This window comes from Chlorocebus sabaeus, chromosome 7 (genome assembly GCF_047675955.1).
Source record: "Chlorocebus sabaeus isolate Y175 chromosome 7, mChlSab1.0.hap1, whole genome shotgun sequence".
Classification (NCBI taxonomy): Eukaryota; Metazoa; Chordata; class Mammalia; order Primates; family Cercopithecidae; genus Chlorocebus; species Chlorocebus sabaeus.
The window spans coordinates 126,383,650-126,402,099 of record NC_132910.1 but is presented as its reverse complement, the minus strand read 5'-3'; the positions used below and the strand labels follow the sequence as shown (position 1 = coordinate 126,402,099).

General features: G+C 34.3%; 1 protein-coding gene across 7 annotated transcripts in view; it reads left to right on the top strand.

The window, feature by feature from the left end:
• GPM6A (glycoprotein M6A) overlaps nt 1-18,450 on the top strand; it is a 366,415-nt gene that overhangs the window by 245,363 nt on the left and 102,602 nt on the right. Inside the window, exon 1 of one of the 7 annotated variants that reach the window (XM_073017732.1) lies at nt 647-665. The exons of the other annotated variants lie outside the window; for them this stretch is intronic. The gene's annotated coding sequence lies outside the window, so the exon portion shown is untranslated. Of the gene's footprint in view, nt 1-646; nt 666-18,450 lie in introns of those variants that run through there. 7 annotated transcript variants of the gene reach the window in all.

Sequence of the window (18,450 nt, the reverse complement as noted above, 5' to 3'; positions counted from 1 at the left end):
TCACTAATCTCTATATGTTCACCATTCTTTCCATCTCTCCCTCACAAACCCATTCTTCAGAGAGCTTCCAGAGCATTCTTCCCAAAATGCAAATGTGAGCATATGCCTCGTATGCTTAGGATCCTTCAATGGCTCCTTACTGCCTTGCAAAAAAACCCTACGCTCTCTTCTGTCCTTAAATCTTACCACGCCCGCCACCACCATATCTAACACCTTCCAGAACATGCTAGATCTTAATCACCTAAATAACTTGATATTCCTAACACATCAGACCTTAGCTCCTATAGTGATATGATCAGACTTGAAACCTTCTATACTCTTCTCTCTTACCTACTGAACAGCAACTAATTTTTCAAGGCTCAATACAAAGTTTGCCGCTTTCAGTTTGCCTTTGTCTTCAGTTTTCTCTCCTGATAGTCTGCAGACCCTGTGATGTCAATGATTATGACTTATTCTTTCCAAATCTCCTGAGCTCATTGTAGTCACTGACACACAGAAGCTATCAAGTAAAATGCTAACGAATGGAAATAGAAATCCCTTGATTTGACCTAGGTAGGTGGATTACAGGAATATTTGACTCATCCTGGAACACTACATAATTACCTACAACACAGGTTGTGTGTGAATGCTATTCCCAGGCAATTGTCCGTTGGGCTTGCAGAGAAGTAAGTACTACTAACGTAATCGGAGAAAACTTTTTAATGCAATTTTGAAATAGAAGCTAATTTATACTTTCTTTACCACTAGATTGAACTTGTATATTAAGGAAAATGAGTTAGTTTTTCTTATTTCATATTTAATGTGTTAGAACATAAATAAACATGTCAGCTACCCTGAACCTTGGTCCTTGAAAATGTTATTATTGATTGCATGATTCCAGAGACTTACTTTAGAATTGAAAAATCTCTTTTACTTCTTGAAAGCTATAAGGTAAATTTCATATTTAGTCTTTCTGACTGTATTTGAAACCATAAAATGTTAATTCTGTAGCATCCATGTAATTAGAGAGAAGAAAATAAGAAGTTATTTTAGGTATAGCTAAGGATACTGTATTTGTTTATTTTTATTTTTTCATTTAAGACATCTTTCAGTACAGTTATCACATTGTCAACAAGAAATGACACATTGTTTCTACATTATCATTATTCTCTTTTTTCCCCTGTACTGTAACAACAACCAATTATATTTCCTTGGGTCTTTGTGTTGTTATGACACAAACGTGAAAGTGTTTGAATTAAGAAAGGTTAAATGTTTTGTTTTTCCCTTAAGATATTATAATGTTCAAATTACAGAAAAATTTTTAAAAGATTTTTTTCCTTAATTCTTGAGACGTAGTTGAAAAGTGCCTACAAAATGTGTAATTGTGTGCACGTGTGTGTGGTGGGGGGACGGTAGACATAGAGGAAGAGAGGAAGGGAGGAAGGAAGGGAGACGGAGATTGAGATTGCTTTAGAGCAACAGGAATATCAAATCAATGAATATTTCACTTTATTGCTGGAATAGAATGGTTGGGCACTGACATCTGGAATAAAGAGTTGAGAAGATGAAGGCAGACTAATGTTCTCTATCTTAATTAGATAAATAATTTGCAGCTCTACACTAGCCTTGTCTGTGTCCCTGGATTACGCATTCTATTTGTGGGTAAAACAAATGTGAATGTACTTCTAGATGCTGGCTTTGCCTATAATTCCTTGTTTCTTTTTTTTATTTTGTTTATTTTGAGACAGAGTCTCTCACTGTCGCCCAGGCTGGAGTGCAGTGGCCTGATCTGGGTTCACTGCAAGTTCCGCTTCCCAGGTTCCCACCATTCTCCTGCCTCAGCCTCCCGAGTAGCTGGGGCTACAGGTGCCTGCCACCTCGCCCGGCTAATTTTTGTGTGTGTGTGTATTTCTAGTAGATGCGGGGTTTCGCCATGTTAGCCAGGATGGTCTCGATCTCCTGACCTCATGATCCGCCGGCCTCGACCTCCCAAAGTGCTTGCTGGGATTACAGACGTGAGCCAGCGCCCAGCCAATTCCTTCTTTAGTTTGTATGCTATTATTGTGCTTTGAAGTAAATAACCACAAACTTTGAAAGAAAGTACCTACAAACAATGTAGTCCTAAAGTTTAACATTGAGCATTTTGGGATTATTATTCCTACTTAGGTTACAGCTTTGCAATTGAACAAAGTGGGCTTAAATTATGTAAATAGAAATACAAATTCAACATGAACCCATTTGTATATAGAGAGTTAGAAGTGTGGGATATTTTTTATCCTTAGATGTTCTTTTATCTTTTTTTTGCTTGGAAGTTACTTTTGGGATCAAAAGGATCCTACTTTTCATGTGGTTAACATCTGCCTTTCAATACCGTCGTCCCTCTCCCTTAAGCCAAGGACCTTGTTCTTGTTGCTGTTATTGTCGTTTAAGCCAACTAACTTGAGCACATCGAGGAGATTGTTGATTCAGCCAGCCAGGCACATACCCATGCATGTAGCCAATAGGCAATATTTTCAACCACAGTTCACTCAGTGTTTAGTGGGAATTAGCAGTGAGTGGAAAGGGATTCGGACTAAGAAGTCATTGAAACATTTGTTTATTAAGAGATGTTGAAAAATAGTGATTTGGTAAAACTTTCAATAGGTGAATTAGGAACAAGTGAATTGATAGACTGCAGCATAGATCTTTCTAGTTGGAGTAATTGACATAAGCAAAACTCTGAGGTGAAAATGGTCTCCATCTTTATGAAGATTGGACCTACCTGGTTCATTAGTATATATTGGGGCACCATTGCTAAGGGAACAGTAGATGATGGAGTACCTAAAGGCTGATGCTTGATGCAGAAGACACAACAAGATCAAATTGTCGAGCATTAACATAGGTCCTTACAAAGTAACCTGTATTTTAGTTGAGTCATACACTACAAATGGTAATAGGATTGCTAGAAAAATAAGTCAAATTTGCATGCATGCTGCCTTGGAAAGTAAAGAAAGCAGAATTTGGAAGACCATTAAGGAGGCTGTTAGTTTAAAATATGAGGGGGTAAATAATTTGCTGTAATATAAAGAAGAATTAGAATTTAAATACCAAAGAATACAATTTCTCATGTAGTGAAGGAAATGTGATACCTGGGGCCTCAAATAGGGTACTTTATGAAGGTAAAAACACATTGTTTCAGAGTTTATCAATTCAGCTACAACTATTTACTTGTTAGATTCCTTTTAAAATTACATTCCTATTTTTGTCTATAAAACGTAATTATCTGCAGTCCATTTTGCTTTGATATTTTTATTTGCAATCTAAGTTAATAATATGCCTCTGCTTTCTCTCTATATATATGACTTTTATTAACCTGACTGTGTTAGTATCTTTATAATTTCTTTCTGATCATTTTGAACAGCTTTCTCATTTTGAACAGCTTTCTCATAATAAATATGAAACATCACTAAGTATTATTTTTAGCTTATGTAGATATATGTTTCATGGTAAAATTAAACTCCTTTTCTGGTTAAGAATGACTGAAGTATATTGAACCTGGAACATCAAATACTAATGATGTTGAAAATCTCTGGGATTGTTTCATGTACTATAACAGACAAAACGATAAAGTTGCAGATCTCTGGAAATGAATTCATCCCTGTGGGTTTTAACTCTGTGTCCCATATGGGAAATGCAGACACTATGTTTCAGTACATGGGAATACTAATGGAATTGATTAAATGATACTTTCTAAAACTAGATAACATTCTGTCTTTAGTTGTTCGCACGTTGTCAAGCATGATGCTTTCCTTTCGAACCATTGGACAGAGTCGGCTCATTCTCTGCAGATGGAGCCTTAACACAGCTTCATGAAGTAAGCTGTTGCCTTGTCTCACTATTCAGATGATGCCCCCAAATCCCTTTTAAGAAAGGAAGATGGCATAACCAATTTGGAGATGCTCCAGAACACAGTTTAAAAGGCAGGAAGATGTCTTTGTCCTTTAATTTCATATAAGAGATACATAAGCAAACAGAAGAAGATAGAAATAAAGGCTGTTTTGCTTTATTATGTGTCAAAAGTGGATGTTCTTAGCAGTCAAGGACTTGAAACCAACCTTCAAACCCTGGAAATATGTATTCTTTCAGGCTCTTTCTTTGGCCTAATTCTTCCTTCTTGGAGCTGACTTTTTTAGAGCATAGTGGAAGGATCACCATATTCTGCTTGAGGAAGATGAAGGAACCAAGAGTAACGAGTTTGAAAGACCAGTAGACAATAATTAGGCAAACATGGGACAATTCCAAGTAGAAAGGACAGCGTGGAAAAAGGCTCGGGCTTGCAGATACACTTCCTAAATCAGGGAACTGTTTGCTGTGCTGTCCACCAACAGGCTTAGATTATATCATCAGGGTCACGGGAAGGACAAAAGGACACTAAAGAGCTCCACAAAGGACAGGGATTTGAAAATATTTCACTTTCAAACCATCATCTTGGACTGGTTAGAAGGCAACACTCTATGCACTGTATGCAAGAAATGAGGATGGAAGAAATGATCTTTCTAAGTAAGAAATGATCCACAATTGTACAAAATTACTAGGTAAAACAGACTGAATTAGTATGTGGAAATGCTGAAAAAAAGAGAAAAACAGGAGGGTTCCATAGTTTTCAGCAATTAGGTACTTCCTGGTACCATTAGGCAAGACTGGAACCCAGGATAAAAAATGCAAGGGAAGAAGGAACTAGCATCAATTGACTCCTGTTTTATTTGTTTGTTTGTTTTGTTTTGTTTTAACAATGTTCTTGAAAATAGAGCAAATTCTGTCAGCCATTATTTGTAAGGATAACATTTACTTTAACTTGCTCTCTCAATTATATTTTCTCCAATGTTTAAAAATTTCCCTTTTTTCCCCCTGTATGATAAAATACAATTTCATTTTCCTTGAATTGTAAGACAAACAAACAAAAAACCAAATAACAACAACAACAACAACAACAAAAAACAGGTGCCTCGTGTGACTCTGGGTCACTATTAATTGTCCATGGTATAACCACATGTAATACTGCATTAGCTCTCATTTTTCCAGAATGATCTGTCATATAGTTTGCACAAAATAGATTTGGCTTTTTGGCAAGTGAGCTGGAAAAAGCGCCTCTTTTTCTCCAGAAACCCCAAGTTAATACAAGTCTTCTTATTATAGATAGCATCATTTAACCCTGTGGAGTCTAAGAAATTTGCTGAATATAAACATGTTCAATATTACAGTAATATATGGTTAGTTTATGCAGTTAAATTATCGTAAGATTAGTGATAAGAAATAAACAAAAAAATATTTTTTCTACAGTATCCTTGGGGAAATAAGTTGTCATTCTAGGTATTAAGGAGAAATTTAAAAAATTAATTTTACTGATTGACTATAATTTCCATGATTTTCATCTCATATGTCCTAAAATGTAATGATTTTATGCAATCAGTTTTCTGTCTATATTTTATATTTTATGATATTTCATGTCTTCTACATTCTGTATGATACTAAATGCTATCGTATCCTCATATTCACTTTTCTGACTCTTTAAAGCATTTTATTTTGCTGTATTTAAATTTTTATTAATGTATTCAGATATTTAGAATATAAATTGTATAGAAGGTTATACAAATCTTTTTTCCCTTTTCTGCTTATCATATCGAGTCTCACATCTGCAATTTATTATAATTTAATCTACCATGTTTATTACTGAGAAGGCAATACATATACTTTATTTGCAGATCATAAATGAATTTCCTTGAAGATTATAATTATAATGATATTTTGCTTGGATTTCATCTAGAACTATTTGAAAAGCTTTAGTTAAGAGGCTATAGTAAAATATCCTCAGCACAGTGACTCACACCTGTAATCCCAGCACTTTGGGAGGCCAAGGTGGGCAGATCACTTTGAGGTCAGGAGTTCGAGACCAGCCCGGCCAACATGGTGACACCCCATCTCTACTAAAAATACAAGAAATTAGCTGGGCGTGGTAGCACACGCTTATAATCCCAACTACTCAGGAGGCTGAGGCTGGAGAATCTCTTGAACTCAAGAGGTGGATGTTGCAGTGAGCCAAGATTGGTCTGCTACGCTTTAGCCTTGGTGACAGAGACAGACCCCTGGGGAAAAAAAAAAAAAAAAGAGCTAAAATAGAAAAACCCAAACTCTTAACTCTTAACTCTTAACTCTTAACATACATATACTTTCTTTTATAACCTCTTCCATGTTACCATGTTAACTTTGTCTCTAGAATTTCTCAGGAAATCCTCTACTTTTCAATCTAAGAGTGCTATAGTACACATTAAAGTCTGGGCCCCTAAACATCATTACCTTTATGAGCCTCAAGGTCCATGCTTTGGTTTAGAAATAGCCTCACTTTGGGCCAGGCGTGGTGGCTCACACCTGTAATCCCAACACTTTAAGAGACCAAGGCGGGTGGATCACCTGAGGTCAAGAGTTTGAGACTAGCCTGGCCAACATGGTGAAACCCCATCTCTACTAAAAATACAAAATTAGCAGGTCGTGGTGGCATGCGCCTGTAATCCCAGCTACTCGGGGGACTGAGGCAGGAGAATTGGTTGAACCTAGGAGGCAGAGGTTGCAGTGAACCAAGATCACTACACTGCCCTGTAGCCTGGGCAACAAAGTGAGACTCCATCTCAAAAAAAAAAAAAAAAAAAAAAAAAAATAGGTTCACTTAGAATAAAGATTAGAGGATATTTTTAACAGAATGCAGTTGGGGAATCTGATCTTTATGTACAAAATGAAATGGTTAAAGCTTTGGGAACACTGCACATAGGCCAAGTGTGAAACAGCAGGACCTGGAGGACGTAATTAGACCATAAAGCACACAGAAGGCATAGATGATGTGGGGGCATCTTTTCCATTCTCCAACAACTCATGCTGGCCTTCAGTTGTGGGGAAGTAGTCATAAAATAGTTCTCAGAAGGATGTCTAAAGAGAACCTCACACCCTGATTATCATGACATTTTATGTAAATGTAAAAAAGTAAGGGTGATTTGATGACATCAATCACTTTTTACATATGCATTCCTCGTAAGTGGTGTCACACAGAGATGTGTGGTTATAGGGGTTGAGATAAAATGTTATGCCCTACGTTTGGTATTTGAGCAGAGAAATGAAACATATCAAAAATGTAAGTTATATAAATGATACCAAAGAACATATTACTATACATTTTAAAGCTATCTTCTGTATGTTTTACAGCTAAATGTGACATTTATTTATACATGCAGATGTCATCTTATTTTATTATGCTTAGCTTAATAGACTTTGCAGATAGTGCATTTTTTATAAATTGAAGGTTTGTGGCAACTGTGTCCAGCAAGTCTGTTAACACCATTTTTCCAACAGCTCACTGTTGACATGTGCTCACTTCATGTCTTGGTGTTACATTTGGTATTTCTCACAATATTTCAAACTTTTTCATTATTATTATATTTGTTACAGTGATTTGCGATCAGTGATTGTCGAAGTTATTAGGTTAATGCAAAAGTTATTGCAGTTTTGCCATCAGTTTTTGTTTTTTTTTTTTTTGTGGCAAAAACTGCAATTACTTTTGCACCAATCTAATACTATATTGTTTTAAGGTGCCATAAACTGTACACTTATAAGACAGCAAACTTAATCAACAAAAGTTGTATGTGTTCTCACTGCTCCAGCCATTTTCCCATCCGACTCCCAAAGAGAGGCTATAACTTTTTTCATTTCTATGAAGGTTGATTGAGGTGGGGTGAAATTGAAGCAGAGAAGATGCTAACAGATCTTGGTTCATGAGATTTAAGAAAAGAAGCCATTTCCATAAAAATTGTAAGGTGAAGCAGCAAGTACTAATGTAGAAACTGCAGCAGGTTATCCAGAAGATATAGCTAAGATCATTGATGAAGGTGCCTCCACTAAACAATAGATTTTCAATAGATAAAACATCCTTATATTGGAAGATGTCCTGTAGGACTTTCATAGCTGTAGAGGAGAAGTCAATGCCTGGCTTCAAAGTTTCAAAGGACAGGCTGACTCTCTTGTTAGGGACTAATGCAGCTGGTAACTTTAATGTTTATTTATCACTCCAAAAATCTTAGGGCCCTGAATTATGCTGAATCCACTCTGCCTATGCTCTATAAATAGAATAACAAAGCCTGAGTGACAGCACATCTGTTTATGGCATGGTTTACTGAGTATTTTAAGCCCACTGTTGACACCTACTGCTCAGAAAAAAAAATGATTTACTTAAAAATATTGCTGCTCACTGGCAATGTACTTTGTAACTCAAGTGCTCTGATGGAGAGTACAAGGCAATTAATGTTGTTTTCATGCCTGCTAATACAACACCCACTTTGAAACCCATGGATCAAGGAGTAATTTCAATTTTCTTTTCTTTCTTTTTTTTTTTTTTTTTTTTTTTGAGACGGAGTCTTGCTCTGTGTGGCCCAGGCTGGAGTGCAGTGGCGCAATCACGGCTCACTGCAAGCTCCGTCTCCCGGGGTCGCGCCATTCTCCTGCCTCAGCCTCCGGAGTAGCTGGGACTACAGGCACCGCCACCGCGCCCGGCTAATTTTTTTTTTGTATTTTAGTAGAGACGAGGTTTCACCGTGTTAGCCAGGATGGTCTCGATCTCCTGACCTCGTGATCCGCCCGTCTCGGCCTCCCAAAGTGCTGGGATTACAGGCGTGAGCCACCGCACCCGGCTGTAATTTCAACTTTCAAACCTTGTTACTTAAGAAATACGTTTTGTGCAGCTGTAGTTGCCATAGATAGAGATTTCTCTCATGTATCCAGGCAACGTCAGTTAAAAACTCTCCAGGAAGTATTCACCAATCTAGGTGCCATTAAGAATATTCATTATTCACGGGGGGAGGTCAAAACATCAACATTAACATGACTTTGGAAGAAATTGATTCCAACCCTCGTGGATGACTTTGAGGGGTTCAAGACTTCAGTGCAGGAAGTAACTGCAGATGTAGAGGAAAGAACAAGAGAACTAGAATCAGAAATGGAGCCTGAAGATGTGAATGTATTGCTATAATCCCTCAATAAAATTTGAATGGATGAAGAGTTGCTTCTTCTGAATGAAAAAAAGTTTTCTTGAGGCAGAATCTACTCTTAGTAAAGATATTATAAAAATTTAGAATATTACATAAATTTAATTATAAAGCAGCAGCAGGGTTTGAGAGGATTGACTCCAATTTTGAAAGAAGTTTGATGGGTAAAATGCTATCAAACAGTATCACATGCTACAGAGAAATCTTTTGTGAAAGGAATAATCAATGTTGCAAACTTCATTGTTGTCTTATTTTAAGAAATTGACACAGCCACCCTAACCTTCAGCAGCCACCACCCTGATCTGTTAGCAGCCATGAACTCCGAAGCAAGCCTCCTCCACCAGCAAAAAGATTAAGACTTGCTGAAGGCTCAGATGATCTCTAGCAGTTTTTAGGAAGGATTTTAAAATTAAAGTTTATACATTGTTTTTTAGACATAATGCTATTCCATATTTTATAGACTACAGTATAGTGTAAACGTAACTTATATTCACTGAGAATTCAAAAAATATGTGTGTGACTTGCTTTATTACAATATTCACATTATTGTGATGGGCTGGAATGGAACCCACAATATCTTGGAATATGTTTGAAAGACATTTAGAGATATTTAAAGCACAGTACATACTACTATATATATATATACACACACATATATATATATAAAACAGTATTTCTGTATTTCATACTCCCTCATAATGATGTAATATTTAATTCAGTCTTATTATGACACCAATGAAAAATACTATGTTCTAGGGTTCCTTTCTTCTTTTTTCTTTTCTTTTCTTTTTTTTTTTTTTTTTTTTTTTTGGAGATGGAGTCTTGCTCTGTCGCCAGGCTGGAGTTGGAGTACAGTGATGCAGTCTCGGCTCACTGCAACTTCTGCCTCCTGGGTTCAACCAAGTCTTCTGCCTCAGCCTCCCAAGTAGCTGGGATTATGGGCACGCGCCACCACACCCAGCTAATTTTTGTATTTTTAGTAGAGACAGGGTTTCACTGTGTTGGCCAGGACGGTCTCGATCTCCTGACCTCATGATCCACCTGCCTCGGCCTCCCAAAGTGCTTGGATTACAGGCGTGAGCCACCGTGCCGGCCTCGGTTTCTTTCTTTAAAAATATATTTGAGTATTTCAGTGTGTGCATGACAAGAGATTTAGACTATCTTCTTAAAGGGTTACAATTTTCCAAATTATAGTACTTGCAAGTCATCACACAAAGCAACAAGGTTCACTTCCCAATTTTTATTTCTGTTAGTGTATTGATAATCCATACATATAAACACACATCAGTTTGTGAAGCCTGAACTCTCCTGATGTCTAATATTTAAGTTTTTCATAAGATAGCCTTAATTATCATCTAGTTGATCTAAAAAACTCTGTTTTTTTAAGACTAAATCAGATTTAGCATAGGTTTAGAAATATAAAATCAAAGTCCTTGGATAAAAATGAGTATATAAAGGATCCATTCTCTAAAGGGTAGAGATATTTTTGATATACCCATTTTGGGTATGAGGAGCTTGATTCTAATTATAAGGAGTTACACACTTCAGAAACTTACCTATAAGAATTCCAAATGTCATTTTTTTTGCTGCAGATTTTGATCTTTAAATTTAAAAAATTAGATTTTAAATCTGATCTTTTAAGAGACCAAACAAAGGCTTGGTGCAGAATAATTGAATTCATAATTTTGTACATTTATATACATGCTAATGTATAGGCAACCTAAGATGTGCAAAATAAAGTTAACTTCGTAACTTTTAATAGTTTTTTACTACAGAATTAACAAAACTGCTAGTCAAGAGGAGCTGCAGAAAGTGATTCTACAGTATCCCGTTTAGATCATGGTTTTTTTTTTTTTTTCCATAATGTTTTCCCCATTACACCCTAATTCTCTCTCTTTTAGCAATCTAGAATGCATACTTTCTGAATCGGAATGTATGGTTTTGGGGGAAAGCTGTTGTTCCTATGAATTACATGGAAATTTAGCCTCTTTGTCTGGAAGTGCTCAAAATGTCCATTTTCAGTTCAGCAGATGATGAATTCATTTTCTTTTATTTATTCTTGTCACTCATTCTAAGGTCCTAATGAGAACCCTGGTCATCTTTGGTTTGGGCTATTAAAGGTGACCCCTTATTTCTTTGCCCAAAACTTGTCCCAGCTTAAACCCATCATTCACACTACAAACAGTGTGATCTCTCTAAAATGCAAATCTGAATATGCCACTCTGAGAAAATAAAACTCACCCTTGTTCACATGACCAAGTCCTCCCAGCTTGACCCCCATCTCTTTCTCCAGCCTCAGAGCACATTTTTTCTTACTTTGCAACGTACACCTCGGTAATATCAGTGGTGATGTTATTTCTCTCCCCTCAGCATGTTGAGTATTTTGTGTATTTGGTTATTTTGCACCCTCTGCCAATCTTATCTTTCCATAGTTGAGTGATTCTTATGCATCCTAGGAATAATTATAATGTTCTCGTTATGAGGATTTCTGTGAACCACACATTTGTATAATCCTGGATGGAAGACTCGGCAGCTTCCCTGCCAAGTACACTAGGTCTTTTGAGGCAGGGACTTGCTCTCATTCATCTGCGTTCTTCTAGCATCCAGCCCAGTGCTTGGCACATGGTGGGCAACAAATGTTTGTTTAACTGAACGGAACAAAGCTCATGTTTTTTATCTTTCTCATTTGCTAATTTGCAAATTAAACATGCAAAGTAAGTACAATGGCAGCTGTAGCCAACTCACATATGGAGGAACCGGCCCAAGAAAACACTTTCATCTGCTTAATTTTTCACTGAAATTTGTTAAGCTACTGAAGAATAATATTCTCAGGTCTCCAAAATGAACCCAATGCCCATAGTCTCAGACCATGTTTAAAAAGCAGACACTTAATGTATGTCAGGATAGCAGATTTACATTTAGTGCATGAATACTTTGTGTATGTTGTAGAAAATCTGGTATTTCATGTTTTTTTTCTGATTTTTTATCATGATACTCTCAGAGTATTTCTTTCTTGTCTTCATCTTTATGGCTTCCGCAGTAGATAAGACAGTGTCACAAAAAGGAAAACAATTTGCACTTCCTTTCAGAGAAAAAGAATATTGAAAAGACAAATTGAGGACCTGGCAAATTGCTTACTTTCCTGTCCTTTTTCTTTTTATTAGGTTTAACAATTTATATTTTCTGCAATAGATACACGCAGTTCCTACCCATTCCTCCTCAGCCCCCCTGATACTTCCAGCACAAATAAAAAAGTAATATCAGAACATTGGACCCAGAAGCAGGAGATGTATTTTAATTTCAGAGAAAAAGAAGGTTTCTTTCTACTAGAGTGTTTTGTATTGATGGACAGCTAATATTTAAGGTTTCAATGTTTATCTGCTAAGGAAAAGTGAATGGCAGACAAACTAAAATCTTTTGAGTACATGGTATGTACCAGGGACCTTTGAAGGCTTTTATATGTATTATTATTTTTTCTTCCCAAACTCCAGAAAGTTAATGATATTGGACTATTTTTTTAAAAAATATAAAAATCTAAAGGAGCTAATCCAATATTAATAGTCTTAAAAATAGTATTAGATATTTTTAAATTTTGAGTTTTAAATTTTTATATTATATTGATTGTCCATCTTATTTTTATTATTCTCTTTCTTCTAATCTCTTAAGGTAGATGCTTAGATCATTGACTGGTAGTCTTTCTTATTTTAAAATTTATGCATTTATGACTATGAATTTCCCTGGAATACAGATTTAGTACACATCAGAGGTGTGGAGCTATGCCCTTTTTTATTATTATTTAATTCAAAATGCATTCTAATTTTCTTTTTGATTTCTTTTTGGCCCATAAGTGATTTGGAAATATATGGCTTAAATTGAACATATTTGGATATTCCCCCTCCTTTTAAAAATTTTATTTGTAACTTAATTCCACTTTGGTGAGGAAATATTGTATATTTCAAGAATTTTGACATTTGTTGAGACTTACTTTATTACTTACTCCGTGGCCTATTTTTGGTAAATATTCTGTGTGCATTTGGTAAGAATGTATATTCTGTAACTTGTGGTTGCAGTTGTAAATGAATGTCAATTTGGTCAGTTTGTTAATCATTTTGTTCATCTCTTCTATGGTCTTCTTGACCTTTTGGGTTTTTTCATTCTATTGGATATTGATATATATCTGCTCAACTCTTCAACTATAACTTTACATTTGTTCATTTTCCTTTCAATTCTGTCAGTTATTACATTATATACTCGATGTTGTTTAATTAGGTGCCTACAAATTTAAAATTGTTCTTTCTCTTGAATTAAGCCTGTCAATGAAATGCCCTTCTTTATTTTTAGCAATCATTTTTGTCTTAATATTTACTTTGATATCAGAATACTCACAGAGTTTTCTAGTGTTTAGTATTTGTAAAAGTCGTTTTTTTCATTTTTTTCAGACACATTTGTCTTTTAATTGAAGTATTTAGTACAGTTACATTTAGTTTAATTAATAATAATGGAGGTCAATATCTACCTTTTTAGTTTTTACTTATATTTTTCTTGTATGGTTTTCATTTTTTTCTTCTTGTAACTTGTTTTGGATTAATTTTATCTTTTGTATTTCCTCTTTATTAGTTTGTTAGTATTAATTCCTTCTTAAAATTTTCTTAGTGGTTCCCCAAGAGATCACAACATGAATTTTTAAGTTATTTGAATTGACTTTGAATAAAATGTACTAATTTCCACACTTTATATTGGAATCTACACTGCTTTAACTCTGTCTTCCTGCCTCATCATGAACTACTATGGACATTTATTTTAATTGTACTTACATTTTGAACCACATAAGTTATTTTTTAAATCAGTGTTAATCTAGATTTAGCCCTTCTGAGGCTTTTCATTTTCCCTTCCTTGTTCTTCTTTCTGGCATTATTTTCCATTTATGTTTTTCTTTCTAAAGAAAAAAAGAATCTTTATTTTGTTTTCTTTATTTCTACTCTTGTTCTTGCAAAATATTTTCTTTTAACACTTGAAATAATTATTATCATTTTCTTTTATCTTTTTGTGGTCAATGGGGTCTTACAACGTTGCCCAGGCAAGTATCAAATTCCTGGTCTCAAGTTATCCTCCCACTTCTGCCTACCTAAGTGTTGGGATTACAGGCATGAGCCACCATGCCTGGCTAAATAATTAATTATTTAAGGCAATCATATCTTTGACTTTCATTGTTCATATTCTCAACATATTTAGGGCCCTCCTTGATTCTCTTCTCTTCAGGACCTTGGCCCCTCATGTCAAGTGTGCTTTGATTTCTCTTAGAAATCACATCTGCTCTTGTGTATGTTCTAGTATATAGCTGGCTTTGAAATTCCTGAAATTGTTTTCTGCAGGAAATTTATTCTAAGAAACAGTTTTTGTACTGAACGTGAAAAACCCAATAACTGAGCCTTAAATGTGCATGACTCTGAATGTCCATTTTCTAATGCGTACTTGTGTATTCTTTCCTGAATAACAGAGTTTGTTAACACAGTGAAATTCAATACAAAGAGGATGAAATAAAGTAAGAAAAAGTAAACAATATAATTCAGTTTTTGGTAATGCACATTTTGAAAAGTCACTGATAAACCCATGTATTATTGATCTATTCTGTATATGGCATCTCAGTCTCATAAGTGCTGCTGGGTAATTAGTTTACGTTTTAAGCAAGTGAGCCATTTTGCAAACTGGTCTAATCCATGATGTAATAGAGAATTTACAGCTACTCTAGATCAGAACAATCCACCATAAAGGAGAAGGAATTATTTTACATTTTGGATGATATAGTTTAGGAATCAGAATAGACTTCCTGTCCCACATTGTAATATAAGTATTTGGGTACTAACTTAGGGAAATAATTACCCTTTCAATTTCATCCACTGATGAAGAAAAGTTTAATCCTTTTTTTCTCCCAAATATTTTATTTTCAAAAACTTTCTAAATAATTTTATGTAAAATAATGGATATAGAATATTTTTATCAGTTGGTTCCATAAACACATTTAATTTTAGTTAGAATAATTTAATTCTTACCTTTAACTCTCATTTTTTCTCTTCTTTCCCTAAACGTGTAGCTCCGACTCTAAGTTACCCTTGATTGCAATATCTGTCATTAATTTACCAAAACATTTTCAAGGAAAAAAGAAGACATTTTGCTCTAAATTATACAATAATTATAAGACATCCCAGAAACTTTAAATTGTGAAAAATCACATTATGAAATTGAGAAATTATGGAATATAATAGTGCCAACTAAATGCTAATTACCATGCTAAGCAGTGAAGAGAAGCAGATAAATGAGACATATATCCTGGGTTGCAAGAGTCTACAATCTAGATTAGTCATTAACAGTACAAACCCACAAGTATAAGTGTGATGTCTGTTGATAGAAATATAAAGTAGTGTGTGGAACTGATTTATTTGGTAAATTTTAAGGAGCTTGGTATGTTTTGATATTCCACAAGAGCCTGACAGAAGATTAGGTGTTAGATATAGCCTGATAATGAAGGGTCATGCATTCCATGTGAAGATATTTTGGGATGTCTTCCATTAGCAATTTTATCCTCAGATACATACATTAAAACTAAGAATGGTGGCAATGTGAAAAATCTACTAGAAGAGATCCATCAGTTTTGTGGTTATAATAAATGCAGAAGATTCTTAATGCCCTGAATTGAGATGGTAGGGATGAAGAGGTATAATAGACAATGGTTTTAAAAGAAACTCATGAAATTCAAATAAACAGAGCCTAATAACTAGGGATAGGAAAGATACAAAGAAAAGGGAAATGTCTCATATTTCTTATGTATGGTATTGTGTTTCTAAATTGAGTGGTTGTTGAGCCCTATCAGCTTTTACAAGGTAATGCAAAAATAAGTCATTTTTGATTATGCTGAATTTGAGGTGCCTGTGAATATGTTGGAGAACCAATTAGAGAGTTCTGATTCTTAGGAGACAATCTATACTACAGAGGAATTGGAAAAATATAAGCCTGTAATTTTCAAAATCATGATAATGGGTAGGATTACAGAGAAAAGGGATGCAACGTGCATTTTTGAACACCAGAACTAGGATAACGTTAGCAGCTGGATCTTTATGCACTGATCTATCCAGACCTTCATGGAATATATTTACTGGTGGCATTCAGAGCCCAGCTTTAAAAATCCCTTTCATCCGTTTTCTTTAGTGTTACTTCAAATGCTTCCCTTTTAGTTTATCTCAGATGCTCTTTATATTTTGGAACTTTTTGTGAGAAACACAAGCATGAAATAATCTCTTCTAAAAACTAAAAGAGGTAAACTCAATAATAATAAAATGAAAGAAAAATATTTTCTAATCTAGTAACTATTTATCTCGCTACATGATATATACATGAAGCAAATTTTACCTACCACCAATCTATTTTTAGAGCTCAAAATATATCACTATTAAGATATATTCCATTAGTTTTTCCTTCTGTTGGGAGGCATTCATGGGAAGATACTGGAAGAAAATAGAAAATGAGAGATTTTTCTCCACTGAAAAAGTCCACAATGATACTTGCTGGTCTTTAATATTAGGTTCCATAAATGAATTACTTTTAATGGTTGTAAATAATAATGTTAGGTTATTTAAATTTTATTCATAATTTGCATGTAACGCTGATTCTTCCTAAATTTAAATAAATACAAGTTATCATCCAAAATATCATCCAGTTATCTGCTATATGGTGACAGAAAACGTTCTGAGTTAACTTTCCATGTACTTTCATTTTTATCATATAGCTAGTAATTTTAATACAATTTTTATATTGGACTACATGTATTATCAAATGCAATATGACTTCAGTGCTTGTGATTTTTGAGTATGTAATTAAATCAAGTGGGACAAAACATGTATAATATGCTAGCCTAAATTTAGTATGTATATCTTCATAATTCCTTAATATTTAACTAAGCTAGCTTTAAAAAATAGTTTTAGAGACAATATTTTCTATATATTTGTATTAGCGAAGTATTGGTCAAATACTATGTACTATTTTAAAGTCATTTTTGAAAGTTTTATATATTTTCTGTTTTCCAGAATATTTTTATGTAATTTTCACTTTTGTGGAATAGTATGATCATCATCAAAACTCTTATTTTTTATGAAACTAAAAAATAATTTGGTAATTTCTAAAAATTAACTTCTTAATATATAAAGCTGAATTAGCATTTTTCAGAAAAAAACTTACAAAATCATGGTGGCTCAGCACATTCAGGGAAGCCAAATGACTCAGCATTCTAATGGTTCATCAAAATATTTTCAGAATGTCACTTTTCCCCCCAAACCTTAAGAATTTGAGGTTTGCTATTATAGAATAATTTACTCAAAAAAATGTGACTCATGAATGGAATTTATTAAGGAAAAAAGTCTGTATGTTTACAAAACAGCTCAGCCATTCTACCAATCTTTACATTTTTATATGTAGAGAATTTCCCTAACACATATAGTTAGTAACTTTCAATAACACTTAATTTTTGATCATTATTAACTCTCAAATTGGGAATTACCAGTATTAAGCTACAGGCGTTAGTCATCTGTAGGCTTAGAAAGAACATTTGTTTCTAGCAATAGAGACTTCTGTTTTTGGTGGAAAATATGGCAGATTTCATGTCTGAAACCTGTTAGAAACAACTTCCATCTATAGGTATTTGAAAAAATGCATCTAATTTATTATTATTGATGATTGAATTTATATCTCTTTGGCAAAAATACACATACCAGATGACTAAATGACCTAACATGAGATTTTGGGAGAAGAATGGGGTAAATAGAATGACAAACATACCAATTTTTAAAATTCAGGTGAAGAACTTAATGAGAACAATTAGGAATTTACTCTGTCAAATGAAAACTAAAATAAAGTATCTTCTATTCAACACCTTGTCAGCCACAGCTGTAGTTTTCTTTAATGCTTGCTTTAGTCTTATACCAAATGCTCGCTGGTTTCTTAGAACACGATATGACCACCTCCACAAATTATGTCAGTTTTATACTTAAATTTTTTTTTATGAAAGCAAAGACTACTAGCCTTCAAAACTAAGCTGTGAGTTTTAAAAACTGAGGTTTTAAAATTCTGCCTGATATCCACACCACCGATAACTTTGTATATCTTGAGCAAATAGCAGATGGTGTGTAGGGAGGGTGGAGCGCAGCATGCATCTAAAATGAAAACTCATGGAATTTGTTGGACTTAATCAAATTATCTACACATTAAATTATTTACAGTATGAACACATTGCTCCTTTTGAAATTGAGAATTATATTTTTAAAAATTATCTTTGCATGTTGTTTATCAAAGGTTAGAAATGTTTAAAATTTCTATAAAAATTTTTTAATCCTCAAATCACGGAACATTTCATCTCTGAGCC